This window comes from Ovis canadensis, chromosome 8, assembly GCF_042477335.2.
Source record: "Ovis canadensis isolate MfBH-ARS-UI-01 breed Bighorn chromosome 8, ARS-UI_OviCan_v2, whole genome shotgun sequence".
NCBI lineage: Eukaryota > Metazoa > Chordata > Mammalia > Artiodactyla > Bovidae > Ovis > Ovis canadensis.
In genome coordinates this window covers 36,710,020-36,732,912 of record NC_091252.1, presented here as the reverse complement: position 1 = coordinate 36,732,912, position 22,893 = coordinate 36,710,020, and the positions used below count along the sequence as shown (strand labels likewise).

At 43.4% G+C, this 22,893-nt stretch overlaps 1 protein-coding gene across 6 annotated transcripts in view; it reads right to left on the bottom strand.

The window, feature by feature from the left end:
- FYN (FYN proto-oncogene, Src family tyrosine kinase) overlaps positions 1-22,893 on the bottom strand; it is a 216,056-nt gene that overhangs the window by 109,209 nt on the left and 83,954 nt on the right. For all 6 annotated transcript variants that reach the window (XM_069598088.1, XM_069598092.1, XM_069598087.1 and 3 more), the window contains one exon: positions 7,631-7,700. The gene's annotated coding sequence lies outside the window, so the exon portion shown is untranslated. The remainder of the gene's footprint in view (positions 1-7,630; positions 7,701-22,893) is intronic.

The following is a 22,893-nucleotide window of genomic DNA, read 5'->3' as shown; positions in this document are numbered from 1 at the left end:
GCCCTTTTAGAGTGGTGTTTCTCCTGCACTTCCCTCACTGACCTTCCCTGTTCACGGACCCATCAGTCAGGCAGGCATTCATCTAAGGCAAGAACTGCAGGGTGGGAGACATAGCCAGGGTTGGGGGTCGGAGGGAACATGAATGAGTGGGAAACTCTGACAAATCTGCTTATCTTGGCTCCACTGCAGGAGCTGGGTGACCCTGAGCAAGTCACTTTGCTTGCTAGTCTGAGCCGTTGTGAGGGAAAAAAGTGAAAGGAGTTCTACAGGTAAGGAGTCTGTGTGGTCCTGGTACGCTGTAACTGCTCTGCTCAAGTTACTCCCTATTCTGAAGGTGAGAAAGGAAAATGTTTAGCATAATCTATTATCACAGCAAAATCAAGCTGACTACCGAGAAGTGGCTTAAAAGTCATCACTGAAAAATATGAAGGCCCAGATCATTCACTATAAAGAACTGAGGAAGTGAAAGCAAAGGATAAAAACTATCAGACACTATCCCAGTGTGATAATTGATGCAAGCTAGGATTATTGATACTCAAATCTCTGGATGAAAGGTAGGTGGGGGAACGATGCTGACAAAGGACCCAGGTACCAGCCCACAGATGCCTTACTGACTCTAAGTGCTTCTGGACGTTGGTGAGGTCTGGTTACCACCTGACCTAGGAGATCTGACTGAGCACTGTGGATGAGGGACAAGCTGACAGCATCTGCCTCCTGATGTGACGTGACAAGGATGTAATACTGCCTATGAAGAATTCTTCCCAAAAGAGGTCTCACCTGCCTCTCATGTCAAGCCTCTAGACTTAACAACTTTCAGGAAGTGAGGAGCAAGGTAAATAACCCTGTGAAGGAACAGACGAGTTCAGAAGGCAGGACATTCTATACCACAGCCAGCCGGGGACAACTGGACAAGTTTGAATAGGGACTGAGTATTAGATAATATTACGGAATTATTGTTTTATTTCTTATTAGCTGATAGCATTGTGGTTATATAGAAGAAAGTCCTTATATTTAGGAGATACATGGTGAACTGTTCAGAGGCAAAGGGTCATGATGTTTGCAACTTTCAACTGGTTTTGCAAAATTTATATAATGTATACTACATATAATATATATCATATATTACATATGTTACATATAATTATATGTATTACATATATTGGGATAAAGAAGGTAAATATGGCAAATGTAGACTACCATGTGAATCTAAATAAAGGATATACAGGTGTTTATCATTCTCCCAAGCCAGTAGGTTTGAAAGTTTTCAAAATAAAAAATTGAGATAGAATCTGGAAGAGAGAGAAGGAGGGGAAAGCCAGGAAAGAAGAAAAAGAAAGATCAGATACTATCACTTCCTCCCCTTCGCATAACCCCTTCAACGTTGATATTCAAGTCAGCTTCACTGTGTGCCTTTTCATTCGACATGGTTTTATTTTTACCACGTTAATCAACTTTCATGTGTGCTCATTCAAACTGATGTAGCCACTGTCTTGGCTTCTTTGCTGGCCGACATCAAAACCAAACTTTAAACAAAGCTCCAACAGGCTGTAGAAGTGCAGCAGGTAGAGAGGAAGCCTAAGCTATCATATCAAAAACTCCTAACACTGAAACCTAATTGCCCCTGTGGATGGTTTGTGAGCCAGTAAGACGAGGTCAAAGGCTTTGGGTGGAGCATCCTCCTTGGTCTCTTCCGAAGAGAATACACACACAGTCTCTCTCTGTGCTGGGCACAGACAGAGGAATGCCCGGGACAGAGGTCCCAGAGAGGCTGCCTCCCCTGCAGGATGCTGCAGCGGAGGTCTGGCGCTATAGCAGCAATGGCACAATCCAAGGAACAGCTACTCTGAGTTCAATTTCACTGCAGTGCGTGCTCCCAAAGAAGGGGGAATGAATTCTGTGACGCCTCCAACGTGCAGAGGGACATATTGACCTTGGATTGAGAGGGAGTGGGCATGAGCCCCAGTCTGCTGTATAGCAGCCACTCAGCCTCAGAGCAGTGCTTCTCAGCAGGGCCGCAGCGCATGCTGCATTGGGGACAGTTCTTCACTGGGCAGGCTGTCCCAGACACGGCAGGACACGTACCACCCCTGCCCCACCCATGTCTCTCCACATGCCAGTAGTTACTTTCTCTTTGAGGGCAGGATAACAAACAGGTCCGCACTCCCAAACGCCCCCTGCCTGAGACCAAGGCTATAGTCTCTGAGCATCAGATTTTATCTGGGCATGGCACCTGCTCCACCACCTAAGAAGTGGTTTGGGAGGAGCAAATGTGTGGCAGCTTCTTATGAACCTAAGTGGGTCATACAAATCATCACGTGCATTCACATGTGGGCACCCTGTCAGGGCTTGGGGGGTGGGTGGGTCCCATCAGCTGGATCCTAGGTGAGATATAGGACACAATGTCAGCTCTCCAGTCATGTACTAGAATACTTGTCAGCTACTTATTCTGAAAATGTTTTCCCTCCATAAGTGGGAAATTCTGGTATACAAGTGTTGCTGGAGGTAACAACCACACAACAGTGTGAATTTTAGAGTAGATTCTAAGTACGTGAACTATTGGGGCAGACAAGCAGGAGGGCAGCCTCAATTCAGCTTCAATGAGGCTGGTTTAGGACGGCGCCAAAACTGACCTGGAGACAGAAGAACACTTCTCTTAGAGAGCAAGGGATAACTGATGATGGGAATTACTTCAAAGATCAAGAGTACAAGGTTGATGCATCTGCTAAACCTTGCACCTGCTCTCATGCACACCAGAGCAGGGCCAGCATGCACAGGGCTGGCTTTCAACAGGTCATACCACTCTGTTCTTTAAAACTTCCAGAGATGCTCACAAAAGGGCATCTGAGAGGCTGGGCAGGGCTGCTGCATGCAATCTGTACGCCCTGATAAAGCCGAGAATCGAGCTGCGGTTCACATAGGTTAGTGTGGGAGCCACCTGAAGAGCGAGGCAGGAAGACAATGCCCCACCCTCCCCATCGCCCCCGCCCAGCACGCACGCACGCACACACACACACACACACACACGTATTCACCTGAGGCACCAGAGGCAGGGCTGGAAAAAGGCAAGAATCTCAAAGAACAAAAGTAAAACCAGATAAATGGCCCACAAGAACTAGCCATGGGTTGGAAAAGCGACACTGGAAACAAGCAGTTTTAAGTGTGTAGTTCTGCTAATAGACACATACAGTACGTGTAGTTTTTATAGTCTCCTGTGATTCTGCTTACTATTACTTGGGACATTCCTCCAAACTCTATTCGTCTTAAAAACAGCAGACTGATAACGTAACTCCCCTAAATCTCTGGACTTGGCCATCTAAATGAGACCTTTCATCCTTCTCTTCTCTAGCTTCCCAGAATGCATTTTCATAGCATTCTTGCTAGAGGAAAGATTATCAGGAAAAGAAAAATGAAGGGGAGTAAAGTCGAAGGAAAGTACCAAATACCAAAGCTTTGGGTAAGAAAATATTTAGGCAACAAGCACACAACCACACCCTTTCTGGGAAGATATTACTGGCCTTGAAGTTGGGTTAGCGGATCCCAAAATACACCTCACAAAAAGCACAGTTACCCTCCCAAAATAGGCCCTATAATTAAAGTCTTTTCAAGTGGATTGTTCTATATCACAACTTGACATATGTTGCTTTAATCTCCCTGCTTCGGCAAATGTAGCCGTATCGGGCTACACAAGCTCACAGTGACTCCCAGTTAAACCAGATTGTACTGTCACTAGGAAATTGATGCAAATAAACAGCCCTGAGTACCAAAATACCCAATCCCAATCATCTGTAATGAGATCTCTCTCCTCCCTAAGCACATTCTCATCACACCAGAATCACACCCTTGATTCAAAAGGATGGGCTAACCCAGATTGAAATACCGCCTCATCTCAGAGGTCATCTGAAGACAAACACATCTGAAGAAGCCGGGCTGAAATTTAAAACACGAGCCAATCTCTTTTGTGTGAATGCTGGAACCGAGCTGTGTGAGTCTCGTTTTCAGCTTTAGCTGACAGTCCTTAGGATATGTCTTCAGACACCCATCTGTCTGAATTCATTTAGATCATTTCTGGCTTGGAGTTCGTGGTGATGTAGCCTCTTAGGAGCCCTTTCAGATTTGTTATTCTTTGAACAAATTTCTTTATGTTTTCTGGTTATATATTTACATTTAATTAAATGTCAAAACATTAAAAAATTTAAACCTTCAAAATAATGAGTACTTTAGACATTGATTTTTAAAAAATTATTATTATTTCCATATTGGTTTCACAGCCTCAGAACTACTAACATCTTGGGCAGGATCATTTCTCTGTGTGTGTGTGTGTGTGTGTGTGCATGCATGTGTGTGTGTAGGGGGCGTGTCCCGTGTGTATGTGCTGTGTAGGGGGCGTGTCCTGTGTGCGTGTGTGTAGGGGGCGTGTCCTGTGCATTTTAGGGTCTTTAGCAGTATCTCTGGCTTCCATCCATTAGACGCCAATAGTACATACCCACCCTCCCCCATTGTGGCAACAAAAAACGTCTTGCACACATTGCTAAATGTCCTCTGCAAGGACAAAAACAACCCTGGTTGAGAAATACTGCTCTCTGTTTACCTATTTATACATCTTCCCCTGGCATTGCCAGGGGAAAAAAAAAGTCTAGATTTTTCATGGCACCTATAAGTTTAATTTTCAGAATTTCTAACTCGCTATGACTCATGGTGAAGAAGTGGGACCTGTAATACAGTACTGCCCAGAAAGACTTATAAACAGCACCGCTGCTGTCTCAAACCAGGGGCAGGACCTGGCTTCATTTCAGTCAACACACTGATAAGGCTGGGTTTGCTGCCACCTGATCTCTTGGATGGACCACTAGCCTCCCTACTTTTAGGAGCTCCATTCTTAGAAGACTACTGGTAAGAAATCCTTCACGATCCAGTTACCAAGCCCTTAGTAAGGAAGGGGATAAGGCTTGCTGTGTATTAACACTGTCTACAGAAGTGGGAACCCACTGTATTTCTTCTGGGGTCCAGATCCCCTCAGAGGCTGCGTTTTTAGCCCCAGACCACCCGTAGGGAGCAAATCAGGAGCGGCGCCGGGCAGGGTGAGAAAGGAAAATCACAACAGGAGATGAAGAGTCAACGAACAAAGACGGTTTAAACTCAGCCCAGAGAAGAATGAGGAAGGAGAGCATCTTCAAATATCCAGTGGGTGGTGTGTGGGAAAGTAAGTGAGCTTGTCTCCATCTGCTTAGAGAGTGACTCAGGGGCCTCGATGATTTAATAAATACTCAGCACAGGCCTTCTGCAGGCCAGGTACTGTCCAGACACTGAAAAGAAGAAGCAAGAAGACCAAGTCCTGTTCCCTCGAGCACATACTGTAGATTAATAGAAGGTCTAGATAGCTTTTCTTCCCTCCCTCCTCCTCTCCTTCCCTTTTTCTTTCTTTGTAATAATTTGAGCTAATGTCCAGGTATTTATCTAGTTGCTCGTCCTTTTCCCCATTAAAAAAATTAAGGTTTAGTTAACTATAGCAAAATTCACCCTTTTTGTTGTATAGCCGGGTGAGTTTTCACAAAAGTCTACAGTTGTATAAATATCAGTACAGTCAAAGCTAGCACAATTTTCTCACCCCTTTAAATTTCCCTGTGCCCTTAATTGCTTTTTAATTGGAGAAAGCTCCTCTGTGCAGTAGCAAACCCCACTTCTGAAAGAATGTGAACTACCCTCTGTCAAGAATTCTGGAGAAGAGTTTTATTTTTTTGTTAATGGAAGACTGGACCAGACAACTCCTGAGGCCATGTCCATCTCTTTGAGGCCCTGAAACTGGAGGGTTGCCACCTCTGGACACCCAACATTAACCATGAGCTCATCTCAGTAATATGCTTGATTCTCCCTAACTTCCGGTAAAGGGCCCCACCTAAAGCCAAATTCTTTTAATTAAAGCGCAAATATTTCTGCCCTTCATGATGATGTTTGGCAGAAACCAACAAAATTCTGTAATTATCCTTCAATTAATAGATAAATAGATGAAATGTGAATAAATATGGATTGTAGTTAAAAAAAAGTCTGTCCAGTAACTGAATCTTTGTGAAGCCTGAATAGTAAGTATAGACATAAAAGTCCAAAGAAAGGTTTGGAAACGAGAGCCTCAACATGGTAACTGAGACCTAAACCAAGGGTACCATCTCCTTCTGACCTGTTCTTTCTCTTCTCATCATTTTGATTCAAAATAACATTAGCTCTCAAACTGAACAAAGCTAAAACAATGTGACCACACCTGGCTGTAAAGGTGGCAGGCAGGGGAGTTAAATTCACTAAGCTGGTTTAAGAACAGGTTGACAGGGTGAGAGAAGGAGGCAAATGCCTTGAGGCTTTCCCCTGCTTGCTATGCAGTAGACGCTGGAGAAGGGACTGTGGTGACCAGCTGGGATATCTCTTGTGATAGCAAACGGGGTGACTAGCCCCTCTTCAACGTCTCTTCTTCTGGAAGACACGCACACCTTTTGCTGGCTTGACCTCAATGGCACATGTCCAGTTTCCAAACAAGGATGTTCTGTTATCCAGAATAACTGCTTTTCACAGACATAGATAATAGACTTGTGGTTGCCAAGTGGGAGGGAGGGATTTGGAGATTGGATTAGTAGATTTGAATTATTATGTATAGGATAGATAAACAACAAGGTCCTATTGTATAGCATAAGGAACTAAATTCAATATCCTGTGATAAACCATAATGGAAAAGAATACGAAAAAGAATGTGTATATATATACACACATGAAAATATATACGAACATGTATACACATGAAAAATATATGAATGTATATATATGTGAATATGTGTATGAATCACTTTGCTGTATGGCAGAAATTAACACAACACAGTAAATTAATTATATTTCAATAAAATACATTAAAAAAAAACTGCTTTATTGAGCGTCCCTGCAACTTAGCTTGCTTTACTCTCACAACAATCCTAGGAGGTAGGTAATATTATACGCCTTATTTTACAGATGAGGAGACTGAGGCTCAGTGAGGTTACATAACAAATGGTAAGTTAGAACTTGGGTTTTAAGCCATTTCTCCTGTGCTTTTGACTACTGCTAGCAAGGTCTTCTGGGTGACTGCTGAATTTAATGTTCCTGGTCTCAGACCACTGCTCTGCTGGTCCCAGCCTGGGATAAGGCATGCTGGATTCTTAATTCCCTTTCATGTCCCATTCCCCAAGCAGCTAACTACTTGTTTCTCTCTCATTTCAACAAATAGACCAGAAGGATCTCTCTCCTCTGGAAACCTAAAAACATTTTTTCTTTTTTTTCACTTCTTTTGGTTTGCAAGTTAATTACTCACATATTCCATGGGTGGCTTAGAACATAAGCTAAATGGTCCAGGGTATTCTTCATCCTGCATCTGGAAGGATTCCTAAAATCTAGACTTAGCATATCTTAGAAAACCCCATATCGCTTAATAACACCGGCAATGACAAGAAAAAATGTCATACTGTCAGAAAATACCAATTGAGCGTCACATTTAACTATAAAATCCATTTTGTCAAGTGCAGAGCAGATTTAAAAGATGCAGAGACAAAGCCGTGGCTTCCCTTTATGAGCACCACGTACTTCACAAGGTACCAGAGATAAAGGCAGTGACACTTACCAAAATTTCCCCCAACGATCACAAACTTTATATATACCACATGTCTTCTAATACAGCTGCTGGACTGGTCCTGAAAAACACCACAACCAAAGGAAAAATGTATCATTAGGCAGAAGTAATTAAGCATATATTGTGTTTCCCTTCTGGAAACCACAACGTCTTCCCTATTCTGGGCCCCCATGCATGGACCAAACTCTCGTTGCCATGCCTCACAGTGCACACAGTAGGAAGACATTCAGTCAGCATCGCTTGAACCCATTGGTGAATCATAGTGCCACCTTGCTTGTAGAACACAGGATCAGTTAATATTATTCTGTCTCTAACTGGCAGTCCTTGAGGTTCTAAATATGCAGACAGGACACCTAAACATTGTATATTTAGCTGATAAATTACTGAAGTTACATGACAAAATGTTCCCCTCTTTTATTTCTCCTTAAAGAGTGACTGCTCGGTCTTTGGGGCTGACCGTCTTCCTGTTCAATCATCCTGCCTATCCATGGGGCACTGGTGTGATGCGAGCCCAGTTCCTGCCTTGCTGGAGCTTGGAGCCCAGCAGCTTTCCCCAGCTGGTCCAGAGGAGCCGAGAACCTCTGAAGGTGTCAGGGTCGGTAATTCCCTAAGTACAGGCACTTTGGTGACCTGTGTAGGTGAGGACAGGTAGTAAGAGTTGCTCTGCCCTCCCACAGGTCTCACAGATGTGAAGCTGTGGTTTCGGAGTGGGCGGGTCAAGCAGATGGAGTAGGAAAACTCCGTCTCCCTCACATAGTGCTGTCTTTGCATGTGATTTTGGAGACGGCAGTCCCTCTGGGTACCACCCAGGTGGGTTTACTCAACACCTGGCAGCTTATTCCACTCTGGGTCCTCCTGAGTCTGTGATCAGGAGGAACGCTGGTCCTTCAGCCTTAACAGCCTTTTCCCCCAAATTACAGCACTTCAGGATTCCTGTGTGTCTTTTGTCAAGAAACCGCCCCCTGCAATCCACACAAGAGAACAAAATAGTTCTTCCTTTTCAATGCAGAGAGCATAATGATTTTCTCCACTGAACATCATGTATAAGGGCACTGTGACCATTTGCACTGGCAGAAATTCACCACTGACAGACAGCATCTTCCATGCCCCAACGTCATGTCAAGTGACTCATAGGATGAGTGGGGGTGTACCCTCCCTCCCCAGTAACTAAGACAATGATCAGATAGCCGCTCAAAGAACGATGGCTAGACTTGGCACACTCTTTTATACTTAAGGATATGTAAATCCACTACAGTTGAACTCATTCCCTTTGAGTCACATTAGGTATATGGCATTAAATAAAAATAGCTGAATGAGAATCAAGAGAGCAGCATGACTTTAATCTTTTGTTTCAAAAATGGCAATGTATACAACCTCAAGAATAAATAAATAATAAGGTGTTTGTAGGTGTTCCCACACCACACCTAGTACTGCAAGTACTTTTTGTTTCTGCTGCTGTTTCATAGACTTCCCGTGGCTGCTTAAAGGTAACATGCTTGTTATGCACTGGATACAAGTATCTCTGATACAATTTTTATTTGCATGGGGCCATTCCCTCTTCCTTCTCCCTAACAGATCCCCCAAGTTTCTCCAGCCACAGTCCTTGTGGGCAGGTAACAACACTCCCAGCTAGGGTGGGGTGGGGACCTGCGTGGTCTAAGGCTTTGCAGGGTGCCCAGCAGCAATGTCAGCATTACCTGGAAGCCTCTGAGAAACGTCAGCTCTGAGGTCTTGCCCCTAACCTACTGAACCGGAAGCTGTTTTACAAGATCCCAAGTGACCTGTGAGCATGCTACTGATTGAGAGTCATGGATCTAAGGGAAACTCATTCCTGTTGCCAGTGACTGGTTCAAGACTGGGCATGTGATCCTATCCAGGCCAACAACAGATGCAGAATGTTTTGCTGAGAGCTTCTCCTCATTCTTCTGGGAGAAAGTCCCTCCTTCTGAATGCTGTGTGGGATGTGATGTCTGGGACTTCTGCAGCTATCTTGCTCCAACAAGATAAAGCTGGCCCACAGAGGATGCAAAGACAGAAGAAATTTGGGAAAGAAGAGTTGGGGGTGTCTGCATTCAGTCAACCCTAAAGTCTACAGAGCTACTGGACTTTCAATAAATTTCATATTGCCCAGACCTCCTTAAATTGGATAGTCAATTATCTGTAGCTGGAAAGCATCCTGCCTGATCATTCCCCAGTAAGTATTATAAAAGAAACAGAATGCTGAGGCACCATGCTGAGCCACACAGTGAAGGGCTCTAGACAAGCCAGTGCATCGAGAGACGAGAGATGAGAGGAACAGTTCAGAGGCCTCTTTTGTTCAGGGACTGACCCAGTAGTATTTCTGGTTCTGTCAACCATTATTCGCTCTGTATATTTCCAAAAGCCTTCCCAATCAGCCAGTCTGAATGATCAACCAGAGGAAGTGCTGAATGCTTTCCAAATTCTTTTAATCAGAGTGGTCAACAGTTGCCTTCTGCAGAAGTCACATGGATGTCATTTCCTGCAAAGACAATGGGAAACTAATTGCTCAGCCCCAGACTCTCATAGAGCAAACAACCTGTGATATGTAATTACTGAAGGGTAAATAAGGAAAAGCTTGAGGCTCTCAGAATCTGCTCTGGATGCATGCCAATAACTTGGAGAGACACAGAATGAATGAATGAATGAATGGGAGAGAGACAGCTGCTCTGGGAAAAGATTTAAAGGGCTAGCAACTTAGGCAGCTGCCCACACTACTTTCACATATCATTGGTACTTATTAGAGACCTTTCTGAGGAAAGCAAATAGATCTGTTGTTAAATAAACCCAGGGTTTCCCTGGTGGTTCAGTTGGTAAAGAGACTGTCTGCAATGCGGGAGACCCAGGTTTCATCCCTGGGTCGGGAAGATTCCTCTGAGAAGGGAATGGCAACTCACTCCAGTATTCTTGCCTGGAGAATTCCATGGACAGGGGAGCCTGGTGGGCTACAGTCCATGGGGTCACAAACAGTAGGACACAACTGAGTGACTAACACTTCACATCATATAATATAAACCCATACATGGCTCTGGTGTCATTCTGCTTCATATATGGGAACGATGTAGTCAAGGAGAACTGAGTGTCTAAAGAGACATTTTCTCTTTAGAGTCATAGCTTCACAGCCACACCAGGATATTTCGGGGGACAGTTTTGTTGTTTTGGCATGACACAGAATGTGTTTTCTATCATGAAGTGAACATTAGTTGGCTTTCCACAGAAGGTTCCTTAGGTTCCATCACCCCAGGTTTCTCTTTCCCTCTAAATCTCTGTCCTTTCCGTTCTCTGGCACCTCATACACTTACCCAGCTCCAACTAACACCCTTTGTTCTCAGTTCCAAACTGCATCTCTCCATCTGTCACTCCTGTTCCCAGCCCCACCACTGCCCTCTATACAGGAAGTACCTTGAAAGCAGAGGCTCTGTATTGGACACTGACATATTTCCATGCTCAGGGCAATGGCTGGCGCTAAGTATTGCATTTGTTGAATGAATAAGTGAAAGGCCTCACTCAGATCCGTAAGGTGCTCCACAGATGTTCTTGCCATCACCTCCTACCTGGCCTCTCTGCCTCTGGTCTCTCCTTTTCTGACTTTGTTGACAGAAAGGAAAGTTTTGGACTATAGATCATGCACTGATCATGCCAGTCCTAGAATGGCTCAGTTGGGAACGATTTACCAGTCTAGTTCTACACTTTACAGGTGATAAACTCCGCCCAGAGAGGTCAGGAGACTTGCTTAAGGACTTATGATGAGTGGGTGGCAGAGACAGAATATAACTCAGGCTGCTGACCCATGGCTCTTGCTAGTCTGCCACTGGGCCAAAACCTTCTATACAGAAAACAAAAGCAAACTCAACGAAACACAGAAACAAAACCCCAAAACCTTCCACGGTCGTTCAGCAGAACGGAGTACGGGCTAGACGCACAGGAGGTTCTCAGTAAGTATTTGCAGACTGATGGACTAGATAAGTGAATGGTACTTGGCCAATGGGAACCCTCTTAAGTGAAAGGTAACACCCCAGTACAATGAGCAAGGAAGGGCTCTGAACCTTTGGCCCCTGCAGTGCCTCTAAGCCACCCGCTAGGAACCTTAGGGCAGTGACACGGTTAGAAGGACCAAAGACTTAAACAGACTCACACTCTCCAGCTTTGTACTCCAAGTCAGTCACCATCATCCCAGACCCAACTCGGCCTTATCGCCCATTTCTTTTTTCTCCCTCATGCCCAGCCTTACCACAGCATTTGCTGTTCCCAGCACCTGTCCCTCCTCTGGGCCTTCACCTGCCCTGTTCTTCCTGCCCACGCACACTTACCTCCACCTGCAAGAATGGTGACCCAACCTGCCCCTCGAGCCCAACTGAAATATAAATCCCTCCCTGAAGTTCTTGTCCAATCCACTGGAATTCATCTCACCGTTTACACCTCTACCAGAAATAAGCCAGATCCTTGAGCCAGGAACTTACTCTATATCTATCTTTGAACCGCTGACACCTTGCCTGGCCCACTGCCTCACACAGAGGCGGCACCTCTAGTCATTCTGTTGCCTTCACAGACCTTGATCCTTTTTTAGTTCACCTCTGTGGCCACATTAGCGAGTTCTGGAATGGGGCTCCCAAGTCTTCCTCTAGCTGGTGAGGGCTGATGATAAAGCCAGCATGCTTGTAGGGCCCACCCGTTAAGGAGCAGCTGTTTGAGTCTCTGCTGTCTTATTTTCAAAAGCAAAGGAAAGGGGACAGGGGCTAGAGAGGGTGACTTCCCCTCCCCTCCACAGCTCTCCTGTGGCTACAGCTGTCCTGTGCAGCGTGAGGTGCAAGCTGGGCATTTGACAGCATTCCCTGCAAGTCCAAAGTCAACTGTCTGCAAAACTAAGGAGCTCCAAATGGCAGGATGATGCATTAAACGAGCAAGTGAGCAAACAAAGCCCAGTCGCAAGGGAGGAGGATGGGAAGCAAAAAACAGAGTTCACTAGGAAACAGGGCCTGCTTTGTGGGGGAGGGAGAGGGGTGCTTGGAGCAGGCAACCCTGGCCCATCTGCTCTCCCTGACTGCAGGGGCCCTGGTCCTTCTGGCGTTACCACCACAAGTTGGGGAGACTCAAGCGAGGCTGTGGTGGCTGTTTGCTTTATTATTTGCTGGAGCGGGAGTAAAGGGTGGAAGAAAAGAGTGATGGGTAGACAAAGAGATGAGCGGGGAGGGCCCTCAGCCAGCACAAAGGGGTTACCGACCCCAGGATGAGAGGCCAGGAAGGCTGGACGAGAAGGGGCCGCTGCTTCTCTCTCACTAGCCGCTGCCAGGATGAGGGGCACTCAGGCTCTTGGAGCAGCAGGGCACCCCCAAACCAGCAAATAAGCTTATCCTTGCCTCCCAGGAGGCGGCTCTCAGGTACATATTTTGGACTCCTGGGCACAAGTGGTTGAGCTGTCATGCAAAGGAGGAGTCTGAGGGCCTGGATGGGGCTCTAGGTCTCCCCATAACCTCTATCAACCCCAGCAGTAAGAGTAGTAGTGATGATTTCTTCTCCTCCTTCACATAATAATTTATTATACATCATTAATTTGTAATATATTATTAATAATTATTATTTATGATAATGATGATTGTTATATTTAAACCTCTATGTTGGAGTTTTACTTGGGAAAGAAATAAATGAAGTGAATGCCGCTGCAATAATTAGTTGACTGTCAGGAGGAATACCATTCTGCTTTCATAAGACAAAAGAGAATGAAGTATATATAAGAATTATATCTTCCTTTTCTTTTGGGCAATGAGTTTCTATCAGGTGACCACATTCTTTAGGTATCAGGTAAAAATAAAACAGAAACTCTGTTTTGCAGTATACTCAGTAAATGAAGCTATTTCTAGTGATTTGCAATCCTGAGTCTGAACAAAAACACCGCTTTGTTATGATGCAGCCAGACAAGTACCTAAGCCCTCTTCCAACCTGATAACCATTCTCAAGACCCTCTAAAACAGACATTCTGCAGTGGCTCCTGGGAAGGCCCTGGATATGCACACAGTATCACCATGCTACCAAGATCAAGGTTAATAATGATGTCTGCAGAGTCCCTGAAATGTAGGCTGGCTAGAATATTAAAATCCCAGAATCCTGGGGCTGAATGGAATATTAAAAAATATCTAGTCTGGTTGTCTTTAAGCTATTTTTTTTTTTTAGTATAGAGCCTTGCACAATCACATGCAGGTGTGCATGCACGTGCATTTTCAGCACTTCTGCTATACTCCAACATATTAGATAAAAGCAGAACAGAACAGCTCTGGTTCAAGGAGGAAAGGACTCAAAACACCACCACGTGAGCCATCCTCCTGTCCCACTTAGCACTTCTGGGGAGCTTGGTGTTCTAGGAACCTGGAAACCCCAGAACTAGACTCCTACCCCATCCAACATCTGCACTGTGTCCTCAACATCTCTTCCAGCCATGGTTCTCCATGTGGCAACATGGCAAAGTCAATGCCTCTAATATTTCTCTACCAAGGACGCATTTTACCTAAATCTGAGGATCCCATGTTTTGAACCACTTCATCTCTTCTAAACCTTGCATTTCTGAAAGACTAACTAATTTATTTGCCAGACCATTACTTAGACCCAGTGAGACCTCAACTTAAACCTTAGCCCTGCTAAGCTTGGTAAATGTGGTAAGATTCCTTAATAATGTGAGGCAGTAAACCCAGCAGAAGCTTTTCTTCTCTTCCTCTGCTTTTTACTGCATTGAAACAAATCTTCATCAAAAATATCAAATATCTAGGAATAAGTCCAATAAAAGATGTGTAAGAAAAAAACAAATTTATAAAAAGAATTAAAAGTCAATTTTAAAATGTGTAAGACCTTAACACTGAAAACCATTAAAAACATTACTGAAAGAAGAACGCCCCAGGTCAGTAGGTGCCCAATATGCTGCTGGAGATCAGTGGAGAAATAACTCCAGAAAGAATGAAGGGATGGAGCCAAAGCAAAAACAATACCCAGTTGAGGATGTGACCGGTGATAGAAGCAAGGTCTGATGCTGTAAAGAGCAATATTGCATAGGAACCTGGACTGTCAGGTCCATGAATCAACGCAAATTGGAAGTGGTCAAACAGGAGATGACAACAGTGAACATGGACATTCTAAAAATCAGCGAACTAGAATGGACTGGAATGGGTGAATTTAACTCAGATGACCATTATATATATTATTGCGGGCAGGAATCCCTTAGAAGAAATGGAGTACCCATCATGGTCAACAAAAGAGTCCAAAATGCAGTACTTGGATGCAATCTCAAATACGATAGAATGATCTCTGTTCGTTTCCAAGGCAAACCATTCAATATCACAGTAATCCAAGTCTGCCCCAACCAGTAACGCTGAAGAAGCTGAAGTTGAACGGTCCTACAAAGACCTACAAGACCTTTTAACTAACACCCCAAAAAGATGTCCTTTTCATTATAGGGGACTGGAATGCAAAAGTAGGAAGCCAAGAAACACCTGGAGTAATAGGCAAATTTGGCCTTGGAATGCGGAATGAAGCAGAGCAAAGGCTAATAGAGTTTTGCCAAGAGAATGCACTGGTCACAGCAAACACCCTCTTCCAACAAACACAAGAAAAGACTCTACACATGGACATCACCAGACGGTCAACACTGAAATCAGATTGATTATATTCTTTGCAGCCAAAGATGGAGAAGTTCTATACAGTCAACAAAAACAACACCGGGAGCTGACTGTGGCTCAGATCATGAATTCCTTATTGCCAAATTCACACTTAAATTGAAGAAAGTAGGGAAAACCGCTAGACCATTTAGGTATGACCTAAATCAAATCCCTTATGATTATACAGTGGAAGTGAGAAATAGATTTAAGGGCCTAGATCTGATAGATGGAGTGCCTGATGAACTATGGACAGAGGTTCGTGACATTGTCCAGGAGACAGGGATCAAGACCATCCCCATGGAAAAGAAATGCAAAAAAGCAAAATGGCTGTCTGGGGAGGACTTACAAATAGCTGTGAAAAGAAGAGAAGTGAAAAGCAAAGGAGAAAAGGAAAGATATAAGCATCTGAATGCAGAGTTCCAAAGAATAGCAAGAAGAGATAAGAAAGCCTTCTTCAGCGATCAATGCAAAGAAACAGAGGAAAACAACAGAATGGGAAAGACTAGAGATCTCTTCAAGAAAATTAGAGATACCAAAGGAACATTTCATGCAAAGATGGGCTTGATAAAGGACAGAAATGGTATGGACCTCACAGAAGCAAAAGATATTAAGAAGAGGTGGCAAGAATACACAGAAGAACTGTATAAAAAAGATCTTCAAGACCAAGATAATCATGATGGTGTGATCACTCACCCAGAGCCAGACATCCTGGAATGTGAAGTCAAGTTGGCCTTAGAAAGCATCACTACCAACAAAGCTAGTGGAGGTGATGGCATTCCAGCTGAGCTATTTCAAATCCTGAGAGATGATGCTGTGAAAGTGCTGCACTCAATATGCCAGCAAATTTGGAAAACTCAGCAGTGGCCACAGGACTGGAAAAGGTCAGTTTTCATTCCAATCCCAAAGAAAGGCAATGCCAAAGAATGCTCAAACTACTGCACAATTGCACTCATCTCACATGCTAGTAAAGTAATGCTCAAAATTCTCCAAGCCAGGCTTCAGCAATACGTGAACTTCCATATGTTCAAGCTGGTTTTAGAAAAGGCAGAGGAACCCAAGATCAAATTGCCAACATCTGCTGGATCATGGAAAAAGCAAGAGAGTTCCAGAAAAACATCTATTTCTGCTTTACTGACTATGCCAAAGCCTCTGACTGTGTGGATCACAAGAAACTGTGGAAAATTCTTCAAGAGATGGGCATACCAGACCACCTGACCTGCCTCTTGAGAAACCTATATGCAGGTCAGGAAGCAACAGTTAGAACTGGACATGGACCAACAGATTGGTTCCAAATAGGAAAAGGAGTATGTCAAGGCTGTATATTGTCATCCTCCTTATTTAACTTATATGCAGAGTACATCATGAGAAACGCTGGGCTGGAAGAAGCACAAGCTGGAATCAAGATTGCCGGGGGAAATATCAATAACCTCAGATATGCAGATGACACCAACCTTACGGCAGAAAGTGAAGAGGAACTAAAAAGCCTCTTGATGAAAGTGAAAGAGGAGAGTGAAAAACTTTGCTTAAAGCTCAACATTCAGAAAACGAAGATCATGGCATCTGGTCCCATCACTTCATGGGAAATAGATGGGGAAACAGTGGAAACAGTGTCAGACTTTATTTTTGGGGCCTCCAAAATCACTGCAGATGGTGACTGCAGCCATGAAATTAAAAGACACTTACTTCTTGGAAGGAAAGTTATGACCAACCTCTGCATACTGAAAAGCAGAAACATTACTTTGCCAACAAAGGTCCATCTAGTCAAGGCTATGGTTTTTCTGGTGGTCAGGTATGGATGTGAGAGTTGAACTGTGAAGAAAGCTGAGTGCTGAAGAATTGATGCTTTTGAACTGTGGTGTTGGAGAAGACTCTTGAGAGTCCCTTGGACTGCAAGGAGATCCAACCAGTCCATTCTGAAGGAGATCAGCCCTGGGTGTTCTTTGGAAGGAATGATGCTAAAGCTGAAACTCCAGTACTCTGGCCATCTCATGTGAAGAGTTGACTCATTGGAAAAGACTCTGATGCTGAGAGGGATTGGGGGCAGGAGGAGAAGGGGACAACAGAGGATGAGATGGCTGGATGGCATCACGGACTCGATGGATATGAGTTTGAGTGAACTCTGGGAGATGGTGATGGACAGGGAGGCCTGGCCTGCTGCAATATATGGGGTCCCAAAGAGTCAGACACGTCTGAGCGACTGAACTGAACTGAGAGACATTAAATACCTAAATAATAAAGGGTTATGTTGTGTACATGGATTAAAAGTCTCAGCATTTTAAAGATGTTAGTTCTCACCTAAATTGCATCCTCAGTGTAATTTTGATTTAAAAATGTTTTCTTTTTCTGGTAGAAATTGATAAGCAGATTCTATAATTCACATGGAAATGCAAAGTGCCCAAACCCAAGATAATCTTCAAGATCAAGCACAAAGCTGGAAGACTTACTCCATCAGATACCAAATTTCATTATAAAATAACAATAATTAAGACAGTGTGGTATTTGTATCATAGACAATTAGACCAACAGAACAAAAAAGAAGGTTCAAAAACAGACCTACACAGATAATCACCTGATTTATGACAAAGATGACACTGAAGTTCAAGAAATGGAGCTGCATTTACTGGGTATTATGGGTTGATTGTGCTCCCCCAAAAGATATACTGAAGTCCTAACCAACCCCTCCTAGTACCTCAGAAGGTGACATTATTTGGAATAGGGTCACTGAAGATGGAATCAGTTAAAAGGACATTATAGCAGATTAGCATGCACCCTAAATTCAGTACGACTGATTTCCTTTTAAGAAGAGGGAAATTTAGACACAGAGATACAGGGGCAAAAAGTCAATATGACAATGCAGGCAGAGGTCAGAGCTTGTAGACACAAAGCAAGGGATGTCAAGGATTTCTAGCCACCACCAGAAGCTAGGAAGAGGTGAGGAAGGGATCGTCCTCAGAGCCTTTAGAGGCAACATGACTCTGCCCACACCTTGATTTCAGGCGTCTGGCCTCCATAACTTTGAGAGGATCACTTCCTATTGTCTTGAGCCACCCAGTTTGTGGTACTTTGTTAGGACAGCCCTAGGAAATGAATACACTGTGTATCCGTAAGAAAAAAAATGAACCTTAATATCTACTCTACACGTGCAAGCCAATTCCAGACAGATGGTAGAAATAAATGTGAAAAGTCAAATAATAAAACTTTTATAAGGAAACAAAGAATACCTTCAGATCTTCTGACAGGTAAAGGGTTTCAAAAAATAAAACACGTGTTAACCATGAAGAAAAAATATAATTTAGACTGTATTAAATTTAAGAATTCTTTATCAAAACACCTCAACAGGATCAAGGTAGGCCACACAGTAAAGAAAATAATCGCAACATATACATCCAGCAAAGAACTCTTACAAGCCCATAAAGAAAAGGCAGACTACCCAAAACAAAAATGGGCTTGAGAAGAAATTTCACAAAAAGGGAAATCTAAGTGGCCAATAAACATATAAGAAGATGCTCTCAGATATGCAGGTGATACCACTCTAATGGCAGAAAATGAAGAGTAACTAAAAGGCCTCTTGATGAAGGTGAAAGTGAGTGAAAGAGCTGGTTTAAAACTCAACATTCAAAAAACTAAGATCATGGCATCCAGCCCCATCACCTCATGGCAAGTAGATGGGAAAACTGTGAAAGATTTTATTTCCTTGGATTCCAAAATCACTGCAGCCATGAAATTTAAAGACATTTGCTCCTTCGAAGAAAAGCTATGACAAACCTAGAGAGTGTATTAAAAAGCACCCATTACTTTGCTGACAAAGGTCCGTATGGCCAAAGCTATGGTTTTTCTAGTAGTCATGTATGGATGTAAGAGTTGGACCATAAAGAAGGCTGAGCCCTGAAGAACTGATGCTTTTGACTTGTGGTGTTGGAGAACACTCTTGAGAGTCCTTTGGACTGCAAGGAGATCAAACCAGTCAATCCTAAAGGAAATCAATCTTGACTATTCATTGGAAGGTCTGTTGCTGAAACTGAAGCTCCAATACTTTGGCCACCTGATTCGAAGAGCTGACTCACTGGAAAAAACCCTGATGCTGGGAGAGATTGAAGGCAAAAGCAGAAGAGGGTGACAAAGGATAAGATGGTTGGATAGCATCACCAGCTCAATGGACATGAATTTGGGCCAACTTCAGGAGATAGTGGAGGACAGAGGAGCCTGGCGTGCTGCAGTCCATGGACTAAACTAGTTGGACTAGTTTAGTCATCAAAGAAATTAGAATCACAATGTCTTACCAACACACACCTACCAGAGAGGCAGAGACAAATGACAAAATGACAGAGACAAAAATTGCCAAGTCTTGGGGACAACAGGGAGCAACTGGAACTCTCATACTACGCTGATGAGAGTGTAAATTGATAAAGATGCTGTGGAAACCTGGCAGGATCTATCAGAGCTGGACACACCTATGTCTCATGATCCAGGATCTCACCATCAAGGAATCTCTCTTACAGCAACATTAAAGGTACTCACCCACTGGCATGTACAGGAGAGTTCCTAGCAGCACTGTGCTGAACCCAGCCCAAAGCCCGTGTATAACAGAAGGATTAAATAAACTTTGGGAGAGTTATACAATATATTACATGGCAGTAAGAATGAACCAACTGCTACTCAATAACAACAAGGATTAATTTCCCAAATGTAATGTTGAGAGAAATAAAAAAATACATCCTTAAGATTTTATTTATATAAAATTCAAAACAGACAACTCAACCTATGTTAGAAATCATGATATAATAGTTACCTTTGGTAGGATTTGGGGACTAGAAAGGGGTCTAAGGGGCTTTTGCAGCTTGGGTGACGTTCTTTCTCCATCTGGTTCCTGGTTACAGGGGTGTGTTCACTTTATGAAAATTCATTTTCAGTGCAATTAACAAAGTGTGCACTTTTCTATACGAATGTTAATACTTCAATTAAAAAAAAAACCAACTCAGTAGTTAATGCAGTGAAACCAGAGACAAAAGAGAGCTCTTTTAAGTGCTGAAAGTAAAGGAGTGCAGCAATTTAATTAAGCAAGATAATTCAAAAATTTGCTTTGCTAAAAGCTTAAAAGTACCATTTCATTTCATTGGTTTTTTAAATTCACTTAAGATGACTGTCATGCCCAAGTTATTTTTATTATTGTATGTTAGGACAGCATGAAGTAAACAGCTGCAAAATAAAGTAACACAAATCATTTTAACTTGATCTGATTGATTTTTAAGGTGAAAATTTGGACATTCAAGCCTAATTTTTTCACATCTATTAAAAAATTTTCCTGGGGCTTTGGTTTATAGACTACAGCATCTCTGGAGGGAAAAGCCCTAAGCATAAAGGTGGTCTCTCTATGTGGCACACGGTCCATGCTTCACATCCCCCGCTTCAAAGTTACCCCAAGACATCAGCTCAGCTTGCCTGAGTCTTGCTGCGGATTAATGTCTAGTTTCCACTCAACAGTATGGAATATTGAAAATAACTCCTAGGACACCATTCCTGCCTTTGTCCATTTCCAGGCTCTTCAGATTTCCATTGTGGATACACATGGTCATGAGGCAGACTCCTGACCTTCGTCAGAGCAGCCAGCATCACATACATGGAGAGAGAATTCTGTCCCCAGTCTTGGGGGGCAGCTTAACCTCAGCAGCTGGCAGAGTCTGTGCAGGGCTCGCTCATCACCATCAGACATGGGCTTCACACAACTGCTCCAGCCACCACTGAAATTCATCCCCGGGGACATAGAAACCATACAGCCAGACTCTGTTCTTCTCAGACGCTTTGTTTTCTTGGGCCCTCTGCTGTGGAGGTTTATTTGGGCACTTATACAGCAGCCTGGGGTGCAGGGAACCCCCAGGGGAAGTGAGAAAGGGTCTCACTACAGCCTCCTCTCTGAGCTGGGAGAGGATTGTATGTGAGGGGACTGTGGAGGGTTCCTATGAGGGAGAGCTCACTCATCCTCAGAGAGGAGCATGGGGCCTGGTCTTAGCAGTTGAGCTGCTCTCCTTCACTCGCCAAGAACACCCAGGACCTTCCTTGGAGATTCCATTCCCCCAATATTAGCTTCCCAAAGGAGACCCTTTAGATTCAAACACTTCATTTTTCTGTAGACTTTCTGATGCTAATTCTACACTTAATTCCACTATCTGATCAACAATGGTTCTGTGGATCATTTTTTGGGGGGTGTGAATAACATTTTATTGCTTTTTAATCCTGTACCCTCTATTTAAAAACATCAGTGACACAACAGGACACCGTGTATTATGTTCTCCTTTACATGCAATCTTGTAATATATTTCAACTTAAAGTAAGAAAGCCCCAAAATATAATACTTCTTTTGAAAAACACATTTAAGGAGGCTTCTATATCCCCAGTTAAACTTTCCTCTGGTAAGAAAATAGTATTTGCTTTTAAAGTCATTTCACTAGGGACCTACTGCACAACATAGGAAACTCTACTTAATACTCTGTAATGATCTGTGTATAATTGATTCACTTTGCTGTACACCTAAAACTAACACAACACTGTAAATCAATTATGCATGTGTGTGTGAAGTCGCTCAGTCGTGTCCGACTCTTTGCGACCCCATGGACTGTAGCCTACCAGGCTCCTCCCTCCATGGGATTCTCCAGGCAAGAGTACTGGAGTGGGCTGCCATTCCTTTCTCCAAGGGATCTTCCCCACCCAGGGATCGAACCCGGGTCTCCAGCATTCCAGGCAGATGCTTTAACCTCTGAGCCACCAGAGAAGCTACTAAAAATTAAAAAGAACAAAAACAAAAACCATGCCCTCTTCTTGAGGTACAATAAGTAAATATGATTTGTTTCATTCATGAAATGCTTAAATAAATCTTAAGTAGCTTAAAAAAATGGGCAGAAGACTTACAGAGAAATTTCTCCAAAGAAGACATATAGATGGCCAATAGACACAATGAAAAGATGCTCAATGTCACTAACTATTCAGTTCAGTTCAGTTCAGTCACTCAGTCGTGTCCAACTCTTTGCGACCCCATGAATTGCAGCATGCCAGGCCTCCCTGTCCATCACCAACTCCCGGAGTTCACTCAGACTCACTATTAGAGAAATGCAAATCAGATCTACAATGAGGTACCACCACACTCAAGTCAGAATGGCCTGGAGGGGCCTGGAGAAAAGGGAACCCTTCTACACTATTGGTGGGATGTAAGTTGTTACAGCCACTATGGAAAAGACTGTGGAGGTTCCTCAGAAAACTAAAAATAGAATTACTATATGATCCAGCAGCTCCAGTCCTGGAAATATACCATCCAGACGAAACTGTAATTCAAAAAGATACATGAACCCCTATGTACATAAAACCACCATTCACAACAGACTAGACAGGAAAACAACCTAAATGCCCATCAACAGATGAGTGGATAGAGACGACGTGGTGCATACACACAGTGGAATACTAGTCAGCCATAAAAAAGAAATAATGCCATTCGCAGCAATATGGATTCAGCTAGAGATTATCATACTAAGTGAGGTGAACCAGAAAGAGAAAGACAAATACCTAATATGAGTGCATATCTTAAAGTCAGGAAATGACCATTTGAAA